General features: G+C 30.1%; 1 long non-coding RNA gene across 1 annotated transcript; it reads right to left on the bottom strand.

Moving 5' to 3' along the window:
• Nucleotides 1–5,913: 5,913 nt before the first annotated feature.
• LOC121204621 (uncharacterized) lies at nt 5,914–7,128 on the bottom strand. The gene is made up of 2 exons (XR_005899799.1): nt 6,395–7,128; nt 5,914–6,268 (listed from the first exon to the last, which is right to left on the bottom strand). It is a non-coding gene; the product is annotated as an uncharacterized lncRNA (long non-coding RNA).
• Nucleotides 7,129–7,807: the final 679 nt, after the last annotated feature.

Here is a 7,807-nt window from a genome sequence, read left to right as displayed (position 1 = left end):
CATGAAGGTCAGAGTAGTCGAACCCTGAACAGGGGAGACTTTAACTAATAAACTGTACTAATTGGCTTGACCAAAAATTCTAGAAAAAAATTTGTAGATGGACATATGAGTCTAGTTTCAGGAAAAATTTACAGAACTGGTTTTCAAGTTTTGGAACTTGAGATATGATTTTTAAGGTGACAGTGACGCAGTTAGCCAGCTTGTCTGGAAATTTTAAAAAAATGGACTGTGTAAATAAATGAATTAAGTCTGTTTGCACCTCGTGTTTGACTCCGGCAACGGTCTCGGGTACGGGGTGTTACAGGAAGCTAACGAACCGACTATACAACCTTCCCAAAACATACAAAGCAACCGTTGCTTGCACAAGTTGAAAAGATTACCTTTTAAGCAACATGGACGGAAGCGTTAGCCCCGTAATGCAGAGAAACGATAAATACTCGTTAAAAAGGTTAAGCGCGGATTCTAAGCCTCATGAACCCCTTTGGGGAATTTTGACAACCTTTGGGTAGATAAGTTTAGAATATGGCTAAGCTTTTTGGGGGAGAGAGTGTTTACAAAAAAGATGAGTCTAAAATTTGTGTCACTCCATCCCCTATTTATAGTACTAGGAAACCCAATCTATTCCTAATTAATTTCTAAAAGATAAATACAAATAAATAAAGATAATTATAGATAAATAAGGACAAATAAAGATAAAAGCTAAAATTAAATCTAAAGAATAATCCTTAATAATTATCCTAACATAATTAGAATTTAAATAGAGTCTTGTGCTATAAAATCTTTTCTTTGCACTTTTGCTCCAAATCTTCCACAATTTGTATTTTTGGCACCACCTCTTGGATGCTGGACCATTTTATTTTTAAATTCAAGCTTTTAGCCCCCAAATATTTTTTGCCTTCAATTTAGCCCTTATAAGATAAAAAGCCATAAATAGTTCAAATTAGTAGGATCATACTCAAAATAAATATATAATTAATAGATAAAAATATGTCATTCTAGAGTATTATCAGTGTATTTGTAAGTTAAAATTTATATAAAGGGTGGAAAAGATAATAAAAAAAAAGAAAAAAAAAAGCAACTGCACGGTTCCTTGACACTCACTCGACATGCTAAAAGGGCCAGAATGTACTCAAAATTAAATCTTTGTCTCACATTAAAACACCAGCTCGACATGGTAGAGGAACTAGAATGCTTCATGTTCAATTTTTTTTTCTTGTTTGAGTTTCGTAAACTGGTTTCTTAATTTTTTTTTCACTAGAAAGCTCCATGCTTCCTCTGTTAAAAATCAACTCCAAACTATTTTTGCTTCAATTCTTCAACCTGTTCTATGATAATTTAAATATAAGTCAAAATCCAATAATTAAACATTTAAGCCATAAGATACAAAATAAATTATCATAAAATAAATATAAATTATGCAATGTTGGAAAATTACTACTACAAAACAAATAGTTAGCAATGACAAGTACAAATAAAGAAATAAATAAATATTGCACTGTGGAAAACCATTGCCTTAGAAGCGATTTCGTCTTAATTGGTGTAATCGGAAATGGACGTCGCCCCCTAAGGTTAACACAGTGCTTCCAAATTCGTACACTCAAATGAGGAAGATAGAACACAATTGGTATTGCTCTTCTATGAAGAATTGGGAAATAAGATAAAAATAAAGCTTTAAAGCAGGTCGGAAAAACTTGGTTAGAAAAATCATACTAGATTCAATTCCACGAAAGGTTGGAGGGTCACAAACGGTCCCGCTTAAAATTCAATCTCCTAAACAGAATTTCCTCTAATGTAATTTTAGTAAGATGTCAAAGTTTTAGAGAAAAGAAAGATGAGAGAATCAAAAAGATTTAGAGAAGCTCTGATTTTTTTGCTTGTAAAAAATGAGGAGAAATAAACCCTATTTATAGGATTTTCAAAGGGACAAAATGGTCTAAAAAATTCAACGATCATATTGCAATGGTCAGATTCCAACTGTCATATTGTAACGGTTAGATTCTAAGGACCATATTTTTGCATTACCAACATTCTCCCACTAATACAAAAGAAATAAAGATTTTTGAAAACACAAGAAATAGAGCAATAGCGCAATTAATCGCTTAAGTAATAGTATCTGTTCGATTTGCACTAATACATAGTGAAATTAAAAATTATTCTCTTAACAAGTGAACGAATCTGAAACTCATTAAAATAAGAGTAAACTCATAACACACAACTAATCTCAGGTCCAACTGTGTTTCGCGATAGATAAAAAAATTTAGCCAATATACCTCAAGATGATAATAAGTGCTCTAGAAAAACAACTCAACGTCTTGTATAGAAGGTGGCTAATCCTTCACATTTACGTAAGTGATTCCATCAAGTCTATATCAGTATAGACCACCCAGACTAGGGCTATGAAATCATTAAGAGAATTTAATAAACTCAACCTCCCAGTTTAAAAATTCGGTGAATTCATCAAGTCCGTCTTACTAGAACCACCCAAAGCCTGGGATATGAATTCATTAAGAATATTTAGTGGCTCATCCTATAAATTCAGTAGGTTCATCAAGTCCATCTCAATATAACCATCCAAACCTTAGGATATGAACTCATTAAGAGCATCTAGTAGTTCATCCTATAAAATCGGTGAATTCATCAAGTCCACTTAGTAGGACCACCAAAACTCTAGGCTATGAACTAATTAAGAACAAGAAACTCATCCTTATGTATGTACATTGTCCACCATATGGATAGGTAATGATGTACACTATGAGTTTATCCATGGTTTCGTTTGACTACATTGAACTTAGAAGACTAAGGGTATCGACCATGAATTCCTCAACCAATGGGCTTAAGACCCATCTTCTCGACGAATCAAGAACCATTTTCCTAGATAGGTTCCATTACGAAAAAGTACAATGGGCAACATTAACAATGTTTTAAACCGATTTTTAACCTTAAAACACCCTTTTAAAACCTAAAAACTATTTTAACTTCAAATTAAAGCCTTTTTAACTTCTAAATTCTTTCAAAATCCTTTAAACTCTAAAACCTTTTTGCTACAAATTTCTTATTTTCCTCTTCATTGGTGCAGGCTGCACATTAAGCATTCATACAAGAGATCACAAACAACTACTTTGAAGGAAACAAGATCTCAAGGAAATGGTTAAGAATTCTAACTCTCAAATTTTATTGTTCTATTGCTTTTGAAATATATTGTTTAAATATCTTAATTTTTCTAAGTTGAATATGCCACCTAGGAAGAGTAGAAAAACTAGTGTGCAAAAACCATTGGCGGTTTCAAATCCTTTAAAATTTAGAAACCAAAATGCTGAAAAGTATTTTCTCGAGCTTCAAGGGAAAACTTTTATTCAGGGAAGGAGATTCGAACCCTCGATGGTTCTTTGCAATGAAATTTGGTCTTTAGTACGGTATCATAGATGAGAGCGATTTTGTGTCACTCCCAAAGAAAATGTTGTTATCCCACTTGTCCAAGAGTTTTACATTGCTCTCAAATATGAAGAGACTCGAAAGCCATCCGGTGTCAGGTGGGAAACAATAACGGTAAAGGGTAATGATGTACGATTCACCCCAGAAACAATTTGTGAATTTTATGATGCTCTTTTATATGAAACTGATTTTTAAAAAAATAAAAATTTAACAACATTTGAAGGTATAAATACGGAAAGCATCATAAAATATCTAACTAAAAATCGAGGTGAATGGAACCTCCGACAAGATACTAGACTACCGACTAATTTCAATCAAGAAATAATGTTTCCTATAGCCAAAATGTGGATGCAATTTATTTGCACTAGAGTTCACTTGCTCTTAATGTTTCTAATGTCAATACATTTCGAGTTATTTTGTTGCATAGAATTCTACAGAAAAAACAAATATATGTTGAAGAATAGATACATCAAAATATGAAATGTTGTGTTAGTGGCCAGAAAGTAGGGATTTTCTTTCCCCATCTTGTGACGGGACTTTGCAAAAATGCAAGGGTTCTTATGGAAAAAAAAAACAATTCATGCGACCAACAAAAGGTGTAATAGGTGATTCTATATACATAGTATATAGAACTTAATCGGAAATATATCACAAAATGGAACCAAAGAAGAAAAGAAAATATGGATGTTCCCATATCTCTAAAAAAGAAACAATCAACAAAAGTTTGGAAGGAAAAAAAGAGCAAAACCTCGAAACTAGACTGGATGATAAAGTGGATACAAGAAACATGACCAGTTAGTTTGCATGGCAAAACCATATCAAAGAACCAAATTACCTACCAAACTAGGATACATTTGCAACATTCAAGGAGGAAGAAAGTGAAAATGATGAAGATGAGGAAGAAAGAGCTATCGAGCAAAGAGAGGATGGCTATAAGGCAGTCTTTTAGCCACGGTATATTACGCAGTAAGGGCTTATGATCCAAAGCCCAAGTTGCCAAGTACCTTCGCCAAGCAGCAAAGGCTCAACTCGAAGTCAAATTTTGGGAAATGGGAAGACACCCATGGAGAAGGGGTAGTCGCCCCATTTTGATGATTCGTATGACAATTGAACTATTTATTTTTATTTTTGGAACTATAATTAATTTTGGATAATTTTTATTGTTTTAGGAGTAGGGCTAATAATAAACTTTATATATTGTTTCTATTTCAAGTTTTCTGTATAGAAATCCCACATAAAAGAAGTACAACATATTCAAACTTACAACGAACAAAGAAGGAAAAACCCACCATTAGACCATTGCAATGTCATGATCAATCAAGTAACTTCTTTTTCTTATTTTTTCCAGGCTACACATTGAGGGCAATGTGTTATCTAAAGTGTGACGGGGTAACATAGGAAATTTTTTTTTAATTTTAATACTTTTCTTTTAAATTTTGTTGTCAAATGTGTGCTTAAGCTTGTAGAAATACAAGTGATTGGTTAGGAGTATGTACATAAGATGATTATGTTTACAATAAGCTTGGCATGATAGTAGATGGTTTTAAAAATTTTTACTCTAGACTACTAAGTTCTATACGTTACATTGTAAATAGGCATTGAGCAATTGAATGTACCAAATGATATAAGAAATACAGGGAAACGAGCATTCTAGTATGTATGATAGATTGTTGAATTTGTGATTGTTTGATTGATTAAATTTGGGAATATTGAGATACATAGGCAAGACCTAAGGCATTCACTGCAGCAAAATTGACTTTTAGCGGCGTTTTTTAAGGTCTTTAGCGGCGCTTTTAAGTGCCGCTAAAACTATTTGCAGTATTTTTACAAGCGTCGCAAAAAACGCCGCTATAAATAATGCCGCTAAAATTTTCGGCATTTATTTGAAAAAACGCCCTTAATGATCATGACCTTTAGCGGCGCTTTTCCCAAAAACGCCGCTAAAAGTCATAAAATTCAAAAAAATAAAATAAAATATTATAAAAGTCATGAAAAATATAAAAAAATTAAAATTCATTATCCAAATATTGAGAAGAATAATATCCAAATTTTCTATTAAAATTCATTATCAAATTAAATTTTCTATTAAAATTTTAACTTTAAAACTAAATACAAAAATTAATGAATTTAAATTTAGAATTTAAAATAATAAATTAATAACACAATTAAAATCCAAAAGTTAGAATTCACTTATCTTAAATATTAAAAAAATAAAAATTTAGAATCAAAACTAAAATAAATAATAAAAATTAGATTAAATATAAAGATATCAATAAAATAAGATATTATAATGAAGTTCCTTAAATGAAATAAGGACTTAAATCATAACCATGTAAAATATAAGATTTGAATATCCATTCCCATGTGAAATATCAACATTGATTATTTAAATTGATTAACTAAGTCAAAATTGCAATTTGTGTTTTTCTTCTTTCAACTCAAATAAAAATAAAATGTTGAAACAAAAAATTAAATAAAAAATAGAATAATTAGTTGACACGAGATTATTATTAAGTATATGCAAATATGCAAGTAGACGATTACAAAATAGGGTGTAGTTTTTGATTAATTAGTTGATCCTACTACAAGTTCTATCTATAATTTGCTTAACTAACATACAAACATAAGGCACTCTAATACTTTTTTGCACATAAAATAGCTAAAAGTCACACCTGAATTCGAATTCAGAGCACATACGGTGTCAACTGCATGTTGATCAATATCATCCTTATTGCTGCTGCAATGCCTCCCACAAGCATTCGTAGAGGTAGGAACTAGTCATTATGTGCCTTCTACAAATTGTTCTTGGACTGCAATCTAGTGTAGTTGATTTTTCCTGTTCCATTTGCCACCAGTCAAAACATAAAAGAGCTATTGCCACACAAAAAGTAATTATCAAAACGATATCCAAAAAAACAATATACAGTTAAATTATGAGAATGCAGAAAATACAAAACGATACCGCTGTTCTTAGATCCCACAACATTACTTTCCCATCATAAGATGAAGAAAGTAAATAAAGAGGAGATGTATTGTGCCACTTGCAAGCTGGAATCCAATAACTATGTGACGAGAACTGAAACACAGGTGTCGATGTTCCTTGAAAAGTAGAAAAAAAGTTTCAAGTGAGATGGAGTTTTAGTGGTTTCACGTGCCTGCACATGCGACAAGTAGGAGAAAAAGAAGCAAAAAGAAAAAAATGAAAGCAACCTAAGAAATAGTATCCTTTTACCCTTTTTTCTCGGATGAACAAAAATGGTACATCCAAAAATGGAACATCCAAACATCAAATTAACAATAATGATTATGACAAAGAGCTCATTCAACTAATTTGATATAATTTAATCAATTAATTCAATAGTCAATTAACAATATTAACTATTATGGTTAAAATGCTAAAATTTATATTTTTAAAATATATAAATTCTAATAAGAAAATTCAAATCAACATTTTGATAGAGTCAACAATACTAACTGATTGAACTAACAGATAACAATTAAATTAAATTATGTCAAATCAAAGTATAAGGATTAAATATTAAATTTTAGCATGATAGAGGGAGAAAACTATAATTTGACCATTTTATTGGTTATTTCAATTTAATTTCAATTTATTCAAATAAATTTATATTTTAAACTATTTATACATTATTTATATTTTAAAATTTAGAAAACTAAATTCTATTTTTTTTATTTTATAACTAATTTCTTTTACAAATATAAAAATAAAAAAAATTATTTAAATTAGTAAAAAAATTAAAATACTTTATACAAATATATTTTAAAAACTAATTAATCAAATGTATACAACGTTAACTAGTGCTAAGAAGTGGTATTTACCTCACATATCAAAGATCTTTCGGTCTGACCATATCATTAAAAATAAGTTCAAATCACAAATGATCAACACAAGCAGCATACTTCTTGATGGCATTTCTATCTACCTAATCCTCATTAATATATTTTATATATTTCTTATGCGTCATGTTCTTTGTTTTTCTCCATTACTTTATATTGTGTTTTATTATAATCTATGCTAATACGATATGTAACGACCCGAACTTTAAGGTTATCGAAAAATGTATTTTCGGGTCTCCGTTTTTAAAAAAATTGATTAGTAAATATTTAAAATATATATATTTATGAAGTTAGTAGAGTGGTTAATTAGAGTTTAATTAAGTGAATTTAGCTTAATTAAGAGTAATTAAGAAAATGACTAAATTGAATAAAGGATAAAAGTTGAATTGTAGATTAAAAGAAAATAAAAAGGACTAAAAGGGCAATTATACAAAAAGTATAAATTGAGGCGGTTTATCGTGAAAAAAATCTAAGATTTTTTTTAGTATATTATTATATTATTATATAATAGATATTT

The sequence above is a fragment of the Gossypium hirsutum genome, chromosome A08 (assembly GCF_007990345.1).
Source record: "Gossypium hirsutum isolate 1008001.06 chromosome A08, Gossypium_hirsutum_v2.1, whole genome shotgun sequence".
Classification (NCBI taxonomy): domain Eukaryota; kingdom Viridiplantae; phylum Streptophyta; class Magnoliopsida; order Malvales; family Malvaceae; genus Gossypium; species Gossypium hirsutum.
This window is presented reverse-complemented; position numbering and strand designations above follow the sequence as displayed.